Below are 18,916 nucleotides of genomic sequence, written 5' to 3'. Positions count from 1 at the left end.
AATATATTATGTACTTTTTCCTGGCTTGCCAAGTTTCTGTGGAGAGATGTGCTGCTACCTTTATTGGTCTTCCCTTGTAAGTTAGGGACTTCTTTTTTCTTGCTGCATTTAGGATTTTTTCTTTATCTCTGTATTTTTCAAATTAGCTATGGTATGTTTCAATGTTGGTCTGCTTCTGTTGATTTTGATGGGAGTTCTCTGTGCCTCCTGGATTTGGATGTCTGTTTCTTTCCCCAGATTAGGTAAGTTTTCAGCTATAATTTGTTCAAATAAACCTTCTGTCTCCCTTTTCTCTCTCTTCTTCTGGGACTCTTATGATACAAATGTTATTATGCTTGATGTAGTCACTGAGTCCCCTAAGTCTACTTTGATGCTTCAGGATTTTTCTTTCCCTCTTTTGATGAGCGTCATTATTTTCCATAATTCTATCTTCTATATCATTTATTCATTCCTCTGTTTCTTCATCCTTGTGGCCATTATATCTAATCAGTTTGAATCTCTGTTTTTATTTTCTTTTTTAATTTTCGCCTGATTGGCTTTAAGCTCTTTTATGTCTGTGGTAAGGTCCCTCATGTTTTCTGTACTGTTCTCAAGCCCAGTTAGTATCCTTATGATTATTGCTGTAAATTCTATATAGGCATATTACTTATATCTGTTTTGATTAGATCCCTGACCATGACCTTTTCTTGTTCTTTCTTTTGAGATGAATTCCTCAGTCCTGCCATTTTGTCTAGGTTTCCGTCTTCTGTGTGTTGAGAAACCAAACTGAGGGCTTCAGAGCAGAGGCGGGTGGGGGAATGGGATAGGCTGGTGATGGGGATGGGGAGGGCATGTATTGCATGGTGCACTGGGTGTTATACGCAACTAATGAATCGTCGAACTTTACATCAAAAACCAGGGATGTACTGTATGGTGACTAACATAATATAATAAAAAAAAACATTAAAAAGAAAGAATGAGATAATAAAATAAACAGCAACAACAACAACAACAAAAAGAAAAAGAAACCCTGTTTTGGGGGCACCTGGGTGGGTCTGTTGTTAAGCATCCTGGGATCAAGCCCTGCATTGGGCTCCTTGCTCCGCTGGGAGCCTGCTTCTCCCTCTCCCACTCCCCCTGCTTGTGTTCCCTCTCTAGCTGTCTCTCTCTCTGTCAAATAAATTAATAAAATCTTGAAAGAAAGAAAGAAAGAAAGAAAGAAAGAAAGAAAGAAAGAGAGAGAGAGAGAGAGAGAGAGAGAAGGAAAGAAAGAAAGAAAGAAAGAAAGAAAGAAAGAAAGAAAGAAAGAAAGAAACCGTGTTACATTTCCTGTCCCTGAGAGTAATGGTTTTATGAAGAAGAGGTCATATAATGTCCAGGGCCTGGCGCTTCAGGATGTTATTTCTGGTGTGTGCCATGTACACTCTGCTGCCGTGTCATGGCTGCTCTATCCCTCAGGTCACTCCTCTGTGGAGTTTCTCCTTGTCTGCAGTGGGGACTGTTTGGACCTTGGCCAGGGTGTGACAAGTTTTAACGAGGTATGCTCTAGTCTGCTTGCTAAAAGAGACCTGATGCTATTTCCACTAGAATTGAGGCTCTGCAGAACGCTATGACCAGTACATGTCATGTGTGCAGGGTTTGTGCTGATTTTCTGGGTGTGGGGTCTGCTTGGTGGTTGTTAGGCACACTTGCCCTAGAAAAACAGTACCAGCAGAGCACAGTGGGACAGGATTTGGTGTAAGCCATTTAGTCAGTGCTAGCACTGTGTGTTTCCTGAAGTTGGTTTATGCTGAGGGGCAGGGGAGGCAAATGGTGCCAGCCAGCTCTTTTGTCCCTGGAGAGGGGAGTCTGTGCCTGTTCCTCTCAAGAAAGCATTCTCGGCAAAGTGAACAATTTCCCCTTCATGCATCACAGGCATTTTTCAGATCATTGATTTCACACTGTGTGTCTCTGGGTTGCTTGCCTGCCCAGAGCAGTGCAAAGCACCCTGGGATCTACCCTAGCCAGGCTGTGGACTTTCAAAATTCCAAACTTCAGGGACCTGGGGTGGTGGGGACCTGCGCTGGTCCTCTGGGAAAGCATCTCACCATGCTGGGACTGACGTGGGTTAGTTCCAGAAGGGCTGGAGCACCAGACTGCAGGGGCATAGGACTTGAAGCCAGCAGGCAAAACAGCCAGTGTCCCAGTTAGCTGCGCTCAGCAGGTGTCTCAGCGCCTATGCTGAGGGGCAGAGGAGGGAAATGATGCCCACCAGTTGTTTTGTCCCCAGAGGGGCAATGCCACCTCTCACAGGTGCACTCCAAATAAAACAAACAGTCTCTCCCTCGGTCACTTAGGTGATCCTCAGATGGCACAGTCTTTGAGGTTATTTGCCTGCCTCCACTCAAGGTCTCTATTATAGCCAAGCCTGGGGACCTCTGAAACTCTAGTCTTTGAGCCCCACTGGTTGCAAAAACCCACAAAAATCAGCCCCTCTCATTTTCCCAGCCAATGGCTCTGGGAGAGTATGTGTTTATCTCCATTTGTTCCACTCTCTCTTAGAGCCTTTCTCTGCAATCAGGGCTCATTCTCCCTCCACAGCATCCATCATCTGTCTCTACCCCAAACCATATTTTCATACTTCCTACCTTCTCGAAGTAGCCTCTCCTCTACCTCTTTGTGCAGTTTGTTCTATCAGTCTCAGGGTGATTTCCTGAGTATTCAAAATGATTCAATAGTTATCTAGCTGTGCTCAAGGGAGGGGCAAGACTTGGGTCTTCCTACTGCACTGCCATCTTACCCCCCCCCCCCCATCCCACAGTCCTTCCTTGAGAATATTGAGGGTAGGAGTGATGACCAGCAAAGCGGAATTTGACATTTCTGGGAAAACTAACCAAATTATATGTAATAGCAGCCCAAAACCCGCAAAAATCCTTAACAAGGTATTCTGATTTAACATTATGATTGAATTTAACATTGTGCTAGATTTCAAAATATGTAATACATTGAAAGGCAAACAATCCTAGGATCAGTGCAGATTCTTATATTCTTGAGGACAACAGAGAAGATAAGTATCTGCTAAGCTATTATTAATATTCCTCTTCTTTTATGACTGTATTTTAAATTAGTTGATCAATTAAAATTCCATTCAATTCCCTGCCAATAGTGATACTTAGGGAAGGAGTGTCTGGAAAGATATTTCCTATGTGTATGAAAATCAAATATCCTAAATATGATTTTTCAGCTGGTAGAAAGTAAGCCTGCATCGAGGAAAGACAAATTCTGTTCTGAATACTCCCAAATCCAAAAACATAGGCAAAGGTGAGACTTCCTTTCGAGAATAACAGTTTTATAAACATTTCAAACATCTTAGAAGTTATTTTATGCAGATGATAAATACGCATGTTTCTTAATTAACACAAGGCAACGCTTCAGTTGTTTTTCCCTTCTTTTTAGCTCTACAATAAACTAAAAGATGATAAATAGAATGCTGTTTTAATGTTACAGTTTCCTTTTCAATAATTTGTTCCTCCTACTGGTGAGCATTTTTCAAAAGCCATTTAATATTTATAAGAAATTCAATGCTTTTTTCCTAGAAAGAATTGTTTTAATAGCTGTCATATGCTTTACATACGCACAATTTTGTTTAACATTGTCTATTTCAACTCAAAATGACCTTAAGTTGAAGATTGCCTGTGTACTACCACAATTGTCAGGTGTAAGCAAAAACAATCTAACGAATTACCCTTGCTGAATTTAAAACATATAAAAATAGAAACAATCAAAAGGATAAAATCATATTTGGTCATAGGTTTAGTAGATTGTGAACATGTACAATTTTTTCAACATGAAATCAGAAATAATCAAGTTTTTTAATCAATATTCAATTTTCCTCCAGCATTGTTTTGGAAAACTCCAGTACTTTAAGACCCAATTCATGACATCATATCAATGTTCTAAGCTACTGAGTTGAAGGAGCTTAACCTTACTGATTCAATTAATAAAGAGAGAATATTATAGCTTAGATCTATCTAAAAAAAGTATAGGAGTTGGATTGGGACCTCTAAATGAAAAGCATATATGTCAATGAACAAAATAACAAATCTATATGGGTAAATGTTTTGTGTGCACTGTATATATCTATATCTATCCATCTATCGATCTATAGACAAGCAAATTTTCCTTTTCCTGAAAAAAATTAAAGTTTAACACTAACGTTTGTTTAGTTTTATAGATCCCATTGGTGAGCACAAAGAGGAATAATGCAGATTCACTACCCTCAAGTGCTCAGAATCTATTGAAACAAATTAAATGGAATCTTCCGAAATGTCCTTGAATCTCATTACATCTTCATCAAGAAAATATGAAATATGGATAAAGGATGAAATAGGGGATAATTTCTAGGCATCCAACTTAAATGACTATATGAATGATAAACTTATTAGCCAAAATATGGGAAATCAGTGGAGGCCAGGATAGAAAACTTATTGAGGTCATTTTTTAACTTACTGATGGTGAGATGCCAGAAGCACATCCAAGGGGAGATATCCAGCACCTGTAAGAGGGGGAAAACATTAACAAAGTAGTTAACACATAATTTTAAATATTTTTAATTGGTTATATTAATAATTTCCTATATGTAGAAAAATTCAATATTTATATGAAGGAAATTTGTAGACAATAAGTAAGTAATCTCAATAAAAAGAAAGGAGTATACAGTTACAGAGATTGTGTGATCTCAATGTTTAAAAATAAAATGTATCTGTAATATTTATTTAATTCACTTTGAGAAAAGAAATAGAATTTCCACATACTCTTGTGAAATACCTGTAGATACATGTACTTTTTTCTTAGCTTTCTTATCAGTTGGGTAAATGGTGAATTGGAACAATTCTGACAAACAAGCTACGTAAGATGTAATTTATGATAATTATGTGAAATATTTCCCAGAAGTCTCCATATTCCTCTAATTCACACACACAGAGTATGTTTTTGTTAATTCATATACACACACACAAGGCTTCATGATTATATGTATATGTTATATAATACATACATACATCTGTGTCTAAATCTTTAACTACTTTACTCTCATTAAAAAAATGAGAACACTGAAGGAAAAAAAGATGGCGGAGGAGTAGAGGACCTTTTTTCAGCTGGCCCCCTGAATGGAACTGGATATCTACCAGATCATCCTGAACACCCACGGAATCAGCCTGAGACGCAGGAAGATATATCTGGATCTCTACAAATGAACATCTCCGGTGTTGAGTATTGAGGTACGAAGCGGGGAACCGGGAAACCGTGCACAGATATCGGAAGATAAACGGAAGGGGGAGGGAGCCGCTGCCCTCGCGCGCCGGGAAGCAGTAGCTTTCGGCACTGGGGAGCGGCCTGACTCCCGGACTGACTCCCGCGAGAAAGCAGACTGAGCGAGACCAGGAGCTCGGGAGCGCGCGTGTGATCAGACTGAAACCGGGAGCTTGGGAGCACGCAAACCACACTGAAACAGGGAACTCAGGAGTGCACATGGGAACCAGGGGTGGCTGGCGGTGTTAGAAGCACAAAGGACAGACACCTGCCAGCCCTGGGAGCGAGGATTGGGAGAGTGGCTGTGGGGCACACAACCCAGGACACTGCAGGGTTTTGAGCAGCACCAACAGAAACAGAGTTAAAGTGGCCAGGAGAGCTCAGTGGAGAGCCGACTGCGATCTTTCTGTTCTGAGACAGAGGCTAGGATTCGGCCACTGCGGCTCTGACTCTCAGAAGAGCCACAGAAAACCGCCAGGGAAAGCCGCCAGAGAACAAAAGCCCAGAAAAACCGGTTCACACTGTGCCCATCCTCCCCCCACCCCAGGGGACAGGGCAACTCTACCCAAACAGGGTTGCCTGAGTATCCGTGCAGCAGGCCCCTCCCCCAGAAGGCAGGCTGAAAAATCAAGAAGCCCACATCCCTAAGGTCCCTATAAAACAGGTGCACACTGCCCGGGTCCTGGTTAATAATTTGGGCTCTGTACATCCCTGCAACCACTCCTCATCAGAATGACAAGGAGGAGGAATCCCCAACAAAGGAAAGAAACAGAGACTGTGGCCTCTGCCACAGAACTAATGGATATGGATTTAACCAAATTGTCAGAAATGGAGTTCAGAGTAACAATGGTCAAGATGATGTGTAGACCTGAAAAAAGTATTAATGAAAATATAAACGAGAATATAGAATCTCTGAGGATGGAAATGAGAGTGAATCTAGCAAAGTTAAGAATGCTACGAATCAAATGCAGTCAAACTGGATGCTCTGACGGCCAGGGTAAATGAGGTAGAAGAACGAATTAGTGAGTTGGAAGATGGGATGATAGAAAAGAAGGAAAAAATGGAAACTTGGCTCAAAAAAATCCAATCTCAAGAATGTAGATTATGGGAGTTTACTGACTCAATGAAACGTTTCAATGTCAGAATCATCAGCACCTCCGAGGGGGTGGAGAAAGAGAGAGGTCTAGAAGAGATATTTGAACACATTATAGCTGAAAACTTCCCTAATCTGGTGAAAGAAACAAGCATTCGTGTCCAAGAGGCAGAGAGGACCCCTCCCAAATCAATAAGAACAGACCAACATCACATCACATAATAGTACAATTTGCAAATATAAGATCCCACGATACAATCTTGAAAGTGGCCAGGGGAAGAGAATTCTCACCTACAGAGGGAGGAACATCAGAATAACATCAGACCTGTCTACAGAGACCTGGCAAACCAGAAAAAGCTGGAAAGACATATTCAGAGCACTAAGTGAGAAGAACACGCAGCCAAGGATCCTTTATCCAGCAGGGCTGTCATTCAGAATTGACGGAGAGACAAGGACCTTCCAAGACTGGCAGAAACTGAAAGAATATGTGATCACCAAGCCCTTCAAAAAATATTAAGGGGGGTTCTATAACAGTAAAAAGACCCCAAGAGTGATACAGAACAGAAATTTACAATCCATAGAAACAAAGACTTTGCAGGCAACATGGCATCATTAAAATTATATCTTTTAATAATCACTCTCAATGTGAATGGCCTAAATGCTCCCATAAATGCCATAGGGTTGCAGACTGGATAAAAAGACATGACCCATCCATATGCTGTCTACAAGAGACTCATTTTGAACCTAAAGATACATCCAGACTGAAAGTGAAGGGATGGAAAACCATTCATGTCACTGGACCTCAAAACAAAGCTGGGGTAGCAATTCTCATATCAGACAGATTAGATTTTAAACTAAAGACTATAGTTAGAGATACAGAAGGGCACTATATTATTCTTAAAGGATGTATCCAACAAGTGGATATGACAATTATGATGTCTATGCCCCCAACAGGGGTGCAGCTCGATACACAAGCCAACTCTTTTTTTTTTTTTTTTTTAAAGATTTTTTATTTATTTATTCGACAGAGATAGAGACAGCCAGCGAGAGAGGGAACACGAGCAGGAGGAGTGGGAGAGGAAGAAGCAGGCTCATAGCGGAGGAGCCTGATGTGGGGCTCGATCCCATAGCACCGGGATCACGCCCTGAGCCGAAGGCAGACGCTTAACCGCTGTGCCACCCAGGCGCCCCCACAAGCCAACTCTTAACCAGAATAAAGAGACATATAGATAATAATATGTTAATAGTAGAGGGCCTCAACACTCCACTCTCAGCAATAGACAGATCACCTAAGCAGAAAATCAACACAGAAACAAGAGCTTTGAATGACATATTGGACCAGATGGACCTCATAGATATATATATATAGAACACTACACCCCAGAACAACAGAATACTCATTCTTTTTGAATGCACATGGAACTTTCTTCAGAATAGACCATATACTGGGTCACAAAACAGGTCTCAACCAATACCAAAAGACTGAGATTATCCCTGCATATTCTCAGACCACAATGCTTTGAAACTGGAACTCAATCATAAGGAAAAATTTGGAAGAAACTCAAACACTTGGAAACTAAGAACCATCGTGCTTAAGAATGATTGGGTAAGCCAGGGAATTAAAGAAAAGCTTAAACAATTTATGGAAACCAATAAGAATGAAAGCACATTGGTCCAAAACCTATGGGACACTGCAAAGGCAGTCCTAAGGGGAAAATAATAGCCATCCAAGCCTCACTCAAAAGAATAGAAAAATCTAAAATGCAGTTTTTATATTCTCACCTCAAGAAGCTGGAGCTGGAACAGAAGAACAGGCCTAACCCACTCACGAGACAGCAGTTGATCAAGATGAGAGCAGAGATCAATGAATTAGAAACCAGGAGCACAGCAGAGCAGATCAACAGAACTAGAAGTTGGTTCTTTGAAAGAATAAACAAGATCGATAAGCCACTGGCAAGCCTGATTCAAAAGAATAGAGAAAGGACCAAAATTAATAAAATTATGAATGAAAGGGGAGAGATCACGACCAACACCAATGAAATAGGAAGGATCATTAGAAACTTTAATCAACAGCTTTATGCCAATGAATTAAACAACCTGGAAGAAATGGATGCCTTCCTGGAAACCTATAAACTACCAAGAGTGAAACAGGAAGAAATTAAACAGGCCGATTAATTATGAAGAGATTGAAGCAGTGATCAAAAACCTCCCCAGGGCCTGACGGATTCCCCAGGGAATTCCACCAAACATTCAAAGAAGAATTAATACCTATTCTCCTGAAGCTGTTTCAAAAAATAGAAACAGAAGGAAAACTACCAAACTCATTCTATGAGGCTAGTATTACCTTGATCCCCAAACCAGGCAAAGACCCCATCAAAAAGGAGAATTACAAACTGATATCCCTGATGAATATGGATGCCAAAATTCTCAACAAGATCTTAGCTAATAGGATCCAACAGTACATTAAAAGGATTATCCATCATGACCAAGTGGGATTCATCCCTGGGATGCAAGGATGGTTCAACATTTGGAAATCTATCGGTGTGATAGATCATATCAACAAGAAAAGAGTCAAGAACCATATGATCCTCCCAATAAATGCAGAAAAAGCATTTGACAAAATACAACATCCTTTCCTGATTAAAACACTTCAGAGTGTAAGGATAGAGGGTACATTCCTCAATCTCATAAAAACCATCTATGAAAAGCCTACAGCAAATATCATTCTCAATGGGGAAAAGCTGGAAGCCTTTCCCTTAAGATCAGGAACACGACAAGGGTGCCCACTCTCGCCATTATTATTCAACATAGTACTAGAAGTCCTTGCAACAGCAATCAGACAACAGAAAGGGATAAAAGGTATCCAAATTGGCAAAGAAGAAGTCAAACTGTCTCTCTTCACAGATGACATGATACTCTATATGGAAAACCCAAAAGACTCCACCCCCAAATTATTAGAACTTGTAGAGCAATTCAGTAATGTGGCAGGATACAAAATCAATGCTCAGAAATCAGTTGCATTTCTATACACGAACAATGAGACTGAAGAAAGAGAAATTAGGGAATCCATCCCATTTACAATAGCACCAAAAATCATACGTTACCTTGGAATTAACTTAACCAGAGATGTAAAGGATTTATATTCTAGAAACTACAAATCACTCTTGAAAGACATTGAGGAAGACATAAAAAGATGGAAAAATATTCCATGCTCATGGATCGGAAGAATTAACATAGTTAAAATGTCCATGCTACCCAGAGCAATCTACACTTTCAATGCCATCCCGATCAAAATACCAATGACATTTTCAAAGAACTGGAACAAATAGCCCTTAAATTTGTGTGGAACCAGAAAAGGCCCCGAATCACCAAGGAATTGTTGAAAAGGAAAAACAAAGCTGGGGGCATCACATTGCTGGATTTCAAGCTGTACTACAAAGTTGTGATCACAAACACAGCATGGTACTGGCACAAAAACCGACACATAGACCAATGGAACAGAATAGAGAACTCAAAAATGGACCCTCGGCTCTTTGGGCAACTAATCTTTGATAAAGCAGGGAAAAACATCCAGTGGAAAAAAGACAGTCTCTTCAATAAATGGTGCTGGGAAAATTGGACAGCTACATGCAAAAGAATGAAACTTGACCACTCTCTCACACCATACACAAAGATAAACTCCAAATGGATGAAAGACCTCGATGTGAGACAGGAATCCATCAAAACATAGGCAGCAACCTCTATGACATCGTAGCAACCTTTTTTCATGACACATCTCCAAAGGCAAAAAAAAAAAAACAAAAGAGAAAATGAACGTGTGGGACTTCATGAAGATAAAAAGCTTCTGCACAGCCAAGGAAACAGTCAACAAAACTAAGAGGCAGCCCACGGAATGGGAGAATATATTTGCAAATGACACTACAGATAAAAGACTGGTATCCAAGATCTACGAAGAACTTCTCAAACTCAATACACGTGAAAGAAATAATCAAATCATAAAATGGGCAGAAGATATGAACAGACACTTTTCCAATGAAGACATACAAATGGCCAACAGACACATGAAAAAATGTTCAAAATCATTAGCCATCAGGGAAATTCAAATCCAAACCACACCGAGATACCACCTTACGCCAGTTAGAATGGCAAAAATTGACAACGCAGTAAACAACAATTGTTGGAGAGGATGTGGAGAAAGGGGATCCCTCCTACATTGTTGGTGGGAATGCAAGTTGGTACAGCCACTCTGAAAAACAGTGTGGAGGTCCCTTAAAAAGTTAAAAATTGAGCTGCCCTATGATCCAGCAATTGCACTACTGGGTATTTGCCCCAAAGATACAGACGTAGTGAAGGGAAGGGCCATATGCACCCCAATGTTCATAGCAGCATTGTCCACAATAGCTAAATTGTGGAAGGAGCCGAGATGCCCTTCAACAGATGACTGGATTAAGAAGATGTGGTCCATATATAATGGAATATTACTCAGCCATCAGAAAGAACGATTTCTCAACATTTGTTGCAACATGGACGGGACTGGAGGAGATAATGCTAAGTGAAATAAGTAAAGCAGGGAAAGACAATTATCATATGGTTTCACTCATTTATGGAACATAAGGAGTAGGAAGATCTGTAGGAGAAGAAAGGGATAAAGAAGGAGGGGTAAACGGAAGGGGGAATGAAACATGAGACACTATGGACTCTGGGAAACAAACTGAGGGCTTCAGAGGGGAGGAGGATGGGGGATTGAGATAGGCCAGTGATGGGTATTAAGGAGGGCACGTATTGCATGGAGCACTGGGTTTTATAAGCAAACAATGAATCATGGAACAGTACATCAAAAAGTAATGATGTACTGTATGGTGACTAACATAACGTAATAAAAAATAGAAAAAAAAAATAAAACCTCTCTCATCTGAACCAAAAAAAAAAAAAAAAAGAAAAATGAGAACACTGATAAATAGGGCTCAGCTATGTAAGATGAACTATTTTAATAAGAATTTTTATTTTTATTAGGGCACCTGAGTGGCTGAGTTGGCTGGACAGTGGACTCTTGATTGTGGCTCAGATCATGATCTTGGGGTCCTGGAAGCAAGCCCTGCGAGCCCCGCATTGGACTCTGATTGGTGGGGAGTCCACTTGAGTAAACTTTTTCTCCTCCTCTGCCCCTCCCCCAACTCGTGAGCATGTACCTGTGTGAGCTCTTTCTCTCTAAGATAAATAAATAAATCTTTAAAAAAGCCAGATTTCCCTTTAACAATAAATTTTTTTAAAAAGAATTTTGTGTCAATTCTTTTAAAACAACTTTAATCAATAATCTTCATTATTCGTTGTATTTTGCTTCAAGATAGATCTAGAGCATAGGGAAGTTTTATGTCTTATAAAGTATTTTTCAAAAGCATAAAAGGGCATGAAACTAAGAGTCATTTTGCCTAGGGCAAAAATTTATCTTTATTTTGAACAAAGTGCCCATCTTCTTTTTTTTTTTTTTAAGATTTTATTTATTTATTTGAGAGAAAGAAAGAGAAGGAACACAAGCAGAGGGAGGGGCTGTGGGAGAGCGAGAAGCAGACTCTGCTGAGCACGGAGTCCGATGTGGGGTTCGATTCCTGGACTCTGAGATCATGACCTGAGATGAAGTCAGAGGCTTAACCAACTGAGCCCCCCCTGGGTGTCCCTCTCCCTTTTTAAAAAAAGATTTATTTATTTGAGAGAGAGAAGGAGCATGTGTGACCAGGGGGAGGGGGAGAGGGAGAGGGAGAGAGAGAGAAGCAGACTACCCACTGAGTGGGGAGCCTGACATGGGGCTTGATTCCAGGACCCTGAGATCATGACCAGAGCCTAAATCACGACCCAGCTGCTTAACTGACTGAGCCATCCAGGCACCGTGAACAAGATGCCCCATTTTAATGAAGAAAAAGTGTCTCCGTTTCTATAATCAATTTGCCTAGGAGTATTTGGTTCCAAATTTATAACTACTTCTTTAGTGTGTGTGTGTGTGTGTGTGTGTGTGTGTGTGTGTGTGTTTGTACATAGAATCTGTGTGCATGTGTTTGTGTGCATGCAGGTATATCTCTGTGTGGATATTATGAAACAAATTAAATGGCATTTACAACATACAATGAATGGGATAAACACACACCATATATACAAACATACACACTTTTTAAAAATCATCTAATAAATATATACTCACATTTATATTCTTATTTAGTTATGTTTGTTGCTTCCAAGCATGTATCTAATTAGAATGTAATGCCCTTCTATCTATTAGTGTCCTTAATTTGAAGCAAACCAGAGGGAAAAAAAGTAGAAATGGAGTGCAGTAAAAGGAAGTGGAGTTATCATACTGGAAATTTGGGAGGGCTGGAGAAACATGCTGGAGGCTAGGTTTCTAGAAATCATGCCTTAATCTACTTTGCATAATTGGCACAAGGTCACCAATACCTTTGCCACTGTGAATGCAATAGCCAAGAAGTGTCTGTATTCCTGCCATGAACATAATTTTCAGCAGCTGCTATCGCTGGGAGCAACAAAGCCGCTGTGCAACACGAATGCAATCTTGCAACCACTCATTACTACAAAATAGGGATGCTTCTGTTTCCACCTTCCTTCAGCACCATTTTTTAAAGATTTTATTTATTTGAGAAAGAGACAAAGAAAAAAGAGAGAGAGCATGAGCAAGGGAGGGGCGGGGGAGAGGGAGACGCAGGCTCCCCGCTGAGCAGGGAGCACGACGCAGGGCTGATCGATCCCAGGACTCTGAGATCATGACCAGAGCCAAAGGCAAATGCTTAACCGACTCAGCCACCCAGGTGTCCTGTTTCAGCACGATTTTTGTTTTTTTGTATCTACAGTCTACATCACCTCCTGGTGCACAAGCTGCAAAGAAGCATGGGGAAACAAATGTTCTAATTTCTACCTTGGGGAGATAAGGTGGAAATGTTCCCAAACTATAGAAAAGTGTTCAATAAATAATGGGCAATAAGGCAAATGAATGATACTGGTTTACTCTATTAATAATCATGGGGAGATGAGTACCTACCCGTTGCATGTTGCAAAGCTACTGAGCTCCCTGTTATGTGATGGCAAAATACTCGGGCAAGGATCACCTGCTCTGTTCATTGAGATGTAGACCGCATACTCAGTGACACCATAATTTAGAGGAAGTAGTATAAAAACAACAAGAAATTGAGCAAAATGTACTGTGTTATTATGCTTTTGATAATTTTGTGCAGCTGTCGGTGAAGTCAAGAAGAGATGAATGAACTGAAACCAGAATTAACTTGACTCCCAGGGGAGGTGGCAGGGAATAAAACCAGCGTTAAGAGCGGCACTCTCTTCTTAACAGCCTGAAATCAAACTTTTCAGGGAGTTCCCTAGCACAGAGCCTTGCTAGGTTGAAAAATCCACATGCCTCTCTACTTACTGATTCTACCAGAAGTTGAAAATGTCAAGCAGCAGCTTTAAAATATACACAACTGGAACCCCACACTTTTTAAAGCACCATCCACCAAGGTGGTTTTTCCAAATGAAATGGTGAGAGAAACCACAAAACTATTGTTTATAGAGGAAAAGTGGAATGGTGAGGTCATGCATTTTAGGTGACAGGTTACCAGACCCTAAGAAACAACATCCACATATGATGAAGAGATTCCAATTTCAAGCCAGGTACAGTAATTGAATGATAGAATCAAGGAGATGGTATGTTGTGTGTATAGGGGAAAAATTAATATAGTCAATGCATAGGTATAGGGGTTGACTTTGGCCTTCACTGTTGGTTAGTTGACTAAACACCTAATACAATTCCTCAACCAGCTGCCAACCGACAAAGGATGTCCACGTAATAGAGTTTAGGACAGTATGAAGCAGTTAAGAGTCCTTGGGAAAAGTGTCCATTTTTAATTTTTAATTTTAATTTTTTAAATGAAACATATTTGTTTCCATTTCTCCTGCATGGAATGCAGTTATGAGTCTCAAGGTCCAGCTGTCATCTTAAATACATGAAATGAAACTGTGAACATCAAAGTTAACACGTTAAGGAAGGTATAGGGGAAAGGAAGAATTTGATTTCAAATAAATAAAGCTTTGCTAATCTCAGCCTATTGATAGGGTTTTTTTTTTTTTTTTAGTTGTAGTCCAAGACATTTTTTTTGTTTTATTTTGTTTATTTTTTAATTTTTATTTTTTTTCATTTTATTTTATTTATTTATTTTTTCCTCATGATAAGTGTACTCTTTAATCTTCAACCCCTTTCTCCCCCATCCCCTCACCCACCTCCCCTCTGGTAGCCATCATTTTGTTAAGAGTCTCTTTCTTGGTTTGTCTCTCATTCTCTCTCGTTTTCTTTTGCTCTTTTGTTTTGTTTCTTAAATTCCACATATGAGTGAGATCATGTGATATTTGTCTGTCTCTGACTTATTTCACTTAGCATTATACTTTCTAGCTCTATCCATGTTGTTGCAAATGGCAAGATATCATTCTTTTTTATAATAATATTCCATTGTGTATATACACCATCTTTTCTTTATCCATTCATCTATCAATGGACACTTGGGCTGGTTCCATAGTTTGGCTGTTGTAAGTAATGCTGCAATAAACAAGGGTGTATGTATCTCTTTGAATTAATGTTTTTGGTTTTTGGGGGATAAATACCCAATAGTGCAATTCTCAGATCATAGGGTTGCTCTACTTTTAAGTTTTTGAGGAAACTCCATACTGTTTTCCACAGTGCTGCACCAATTTTCATTCCCTCAAAGACATCTTTAGTTTTCTCAGATAATATGTTAATTGTTTGACTACTTGTGGAATATGTAGATAAAATAAAAGAATACTTACTAGGATTTGTGAAAACAGAAATCATCTCAATTAGCATTAAAGTTATCACAAAGCAAAGAAAATTAGAGTGTTATCAAATACTTTGAAAATCAAGGATATCATCTACTCTGCTTTGAATTTATGCTCAAAGAAAATACACATAAGAATAGCTATAATTTCGGGGCACCTGGGTGGCTCAGTCAGCTAAGCATCTACCTTCGGCTCAGGTCATGATCCCAGGGTCCTGGGACAAAGACCCAGGTGGGGCTCCTTGCTCAGGAGGGAGCCTGCTTCTCCCTCTCCCTCTGCCTACTGCTCCCCCTGCTTGTGTTCTCTCTCTCTCACTAGATCTCTCTGTCAAATAAATAAATAAAATCTTTTAAAAAAAGAATATCTATAATTTCAATGATTTTGAAATGGTAGGGTCTCTTAGAATCACCTGCACTTCCTTTTTAAATGATTATTAAACATATATGGAAGCAGATGAACCCAGGAATGCATGTTTTACCAAAGACCACTAGTGATTTTAATGTGGATTATTCATAGACCTCACTTTCTATTACTCTCATGCTTTAAAGAGAAATAATATATTAAAGGACAATTTTGGAGTCAGACTATCTGAGCCTAAATCCTGGGTGTATTTCTATGGAGGTATGTGGCCAGGAATTAATCATAAAAATTTCTGTGCTTCAAACTGTCATATATAAAATGCATTTGTTCCTAGGTCCTGTCCCATAGGACTGTTTTAAAGATTAAATATAAGGAACATACAAGAGTCCCTGGCATAGAGTAAACATTATGTAAATATTAGCTATAATTATACAGCAGTCAGATCTATTATTAATTAAAGATAGATAAGAGTTGAATAGGTAGATCTGGTTTATAGAAAGAACCAATTTGTGTTTTTAAGAGACCAAGAATTATTCAGAACATTAGACACAATAATTAGCCTAATTAGCAGTACTATAAGCTAGCTATGTGTAAATAATGAAAAATAGGGAAAATCTAGCAATTTTGATGTAACAATCTTGATGTAAAATTCAGAGATAATTTAGAATACATGTTTAACCATGATATTAAGGAGAGGACTTAATTTTAAATTGTTTGGAGTGTTAATGATTTCATGAGAAAGGATATTTTAAGTATTCACTAGAAAATTTAATATTACCTAAAAGCAAAACAGTGCAGGGGCTCATCAAGTTATCAGAATGGTGCCATTCATGTAAAATTGTCTGAGTACCTCCAGGCTTGGAGCAAAGAATATATAGATCAGAACAAAGAGGTAGGAGAGACCCAAAATTTCTAACTTGATGATTTTGGCTTTGCTCTTTCTTGACTTTGGCACATATTAAAGTCTGATCTTTCTCCTGGGTATTTTCATGGGTTCTTATGAGTCATTCTCTCATCCTTTTAAGACTATCTATGAGGACTTCACATGTGCAATTTTTTTTTTTTAATGCTTGTAGTTTGTTTTGGTTTGGGAAGGGCATTTTCATATATCCTTTGTCCTGACAGACCCAAGCATGCAGCTTTTCACAAACTTAAACCTTACTGGGTTGTAATAGCCCATTTTAGGCAGCCTCTCACCATTGTGAGCATCAGTGATGTGTTGAACAAATAACAATGCAAAATGAGGTGAAATATAAGCATGATTTAGAGAAGAAGACACATGGAAAAAAATCAACAAAGATCAAATATGCATGTTTACTATTTTTGAAGGAAGAAAAAATATATGTTTATTATCTGTTAGAAAAACATCCTATATATATAAGTATATATATATAATCTGTTAGAAAAACATCCTATATACATATATGTGTATACACACACACACACACACACATATATATATATACATATATATATATATATATATATATATATATGTATATATATATATATGAAGGAACATCTGAAACTGGAAAGATACATTGTGAAAAAAGTAAAAAAATAACAAAGAAATAATTGAAAAGATTGAATTTAGCCTTGATGAAATTACTAAATTCAAGGAAAGACAAAAATCTTCAAATTTATCCAGAAATAATAACAGGTCATTCTCCAAAGAAATAAAGCTTGCCTCAGACTCTCCCATGAGATTAGATGCCAACAGACATTACAACAAGATCTAAGGAATGTTACAGGAAAGCTTATGAAACTTTTAATCTTTACTCAGTCCAGGTGGTGTGCAACAGTGAAGGTAAAAAAGAGTTTGAAAAATGAAAAAAAGAAAAAATAATTGAAGCCTTTCTGAAAATCTCCTTGGATATTTAATTCTTCTCTATTCACAAATGTAGAAGCACTAGTATATTTAAAAAGAGGAATAGGTAAGCATGAGCCACATTAAGAAGGGATTTATATAACTTGTTCTTTGCTTGTCTTCTCCTTCCCCTCCCCTCCCCCACCTCATCTCCTTCTCCCTCCTCCTCTCACTCTTGCTCCTGCTCCTGCTTCTTCTCTCCACAAGTTGCAGCATTTGCCTGCTAAGAGTGGTACAGGGTGGACATATAAAATATGACACTTGAGGGAAGTGCTGAAAGGAAAGTCCCCTCTCCCCCACCCAGGGAGCATAGGTGACTAGAAATACAAAAATGCTAATGGTAAACCCTGAAGGAAATAGGGCAAAGAGCTAACATTTGATGGCACCACCCAGTGGGCTGTGGGAGCTCATTGTGTTTTCCCCTAACCTTGTCAGAATGTTCCTGCGGTTCTGTTTTGTTTGCCTCTCCCTATCTGCTTTCTCCTCCTCTGCTGTGTCCCTAGAGGCTGAGCCTCTTGCAGGTATCACCCAGATTCTCTTTCTTGCTGGCTTTGGTTAGATTAGGCAGGAGGGAAACACAAGCAGAAATCATGCAGGATGTTTCTTTCCCACTCCCTGCTTCAGTGTCTCTTGTCATTATCTTAGCTGCAGCCCTTAAGAGCACAGCTCCAGACAATGACCCCCATCCCCCACCTATCTAAGGGGCAGCTCTCACCTGGTGCTTGAGACACACTGTCTTCCCTTGTCCCTTCAGCTGTGAAAGTAGAGTTTCCTATTGTTGCTGGTCTCTGGGTACATTATCATCCCTTGTTTGTTTTTTAATCTTTGTGTCTAAGTAGTCCCTTTATTAAAACATCATTTCATTTGAGCTACAATGAGATATCACCTTACACCAATCAGAATGGCTAAAATTAACAACACAAGAAACAATAGGTATTGGTGAGGATGTGGAGAAAGGGGAACGCTCTTGCACTGTTGGTGGGAATGCAAACTGGTGTGGCCACTCTGGAAAACAGTGTAGAGGTTCCTCAAAAAGTTAAAAATAGAACTATCCTATGATCGAGCAATCACAGTACTAGGTATTTTCGCAAAGGATACAAAAATACTGATACAAAGGGACACATGCACCCAGATGTTTATAGCAGTATTATCAACAACAGCCAAATTATGGAAAGAGCCTAAATGTCCATCAACAGACGAATGGATAAAGAAGAGGTGTTATATATATATACAATGGAATATCACTCAGTCATCCAAAAGAATGAAGTCCTGCCACTTACAATGACATGGATGGAGCTACAGAGCATTATGCTAGGCAAAATAAGTCAGTCAGAAAAAGACAAGTACTGTAAGATTTCACTCACATGTGGAATTTAAGTAACGAAACAAATGATCATAGGAGAAAAAAAATAGGCAAGCCATAAAATAGACTCTTAACTATAAAGAACAAACTGATGGCAAGCAGAGGGGAGGTGGGTAGGGGG

At 39.2% G+C, this 18,916-nt stretch overlaps 1 long non-coding RNA gene across 2 annotated transcripts in view; it reads right to left on the bottom strand.

The window, feature by feature from the left end:
- Nucleotides 1-18,916, bottom strand: part of LOC123794235 (uncharacterized) — a 139,508-nt gene that overhangs the window by 111,863 nt on the left and 8,729 nt on the right. For both annotated transcript variants that reach the window (XR_015723030.1, XR_015723031.1), the window contains exon 3: nucleotides 4,468-4,513. This is a non-coding gene — a long non-coding RNA (uncharacterized LOC123794235). The remainder of the gene's footprint in view (nucleotides 1-4,467; nucleotides 4,514-18,916) is intronic.

The sequence above is a fragment of the Ursus americanus genome, chromosome 35 (assembly GCF_024610735.1).
Source record: "Ursus americanus isolate L20-20 chromosome 35, mUrsAme1.1.p, whole genome shotgun sequence".
Classification (NCBI taxonomy): Eukaryota; Metazoa; Chordata; class Mammalia; order Carnivora; family Ursidae; genus Ursus; species Ursus americanus.
This window is presented reverse-complemented; position numbering and strand designations above follow the sequence as displayed.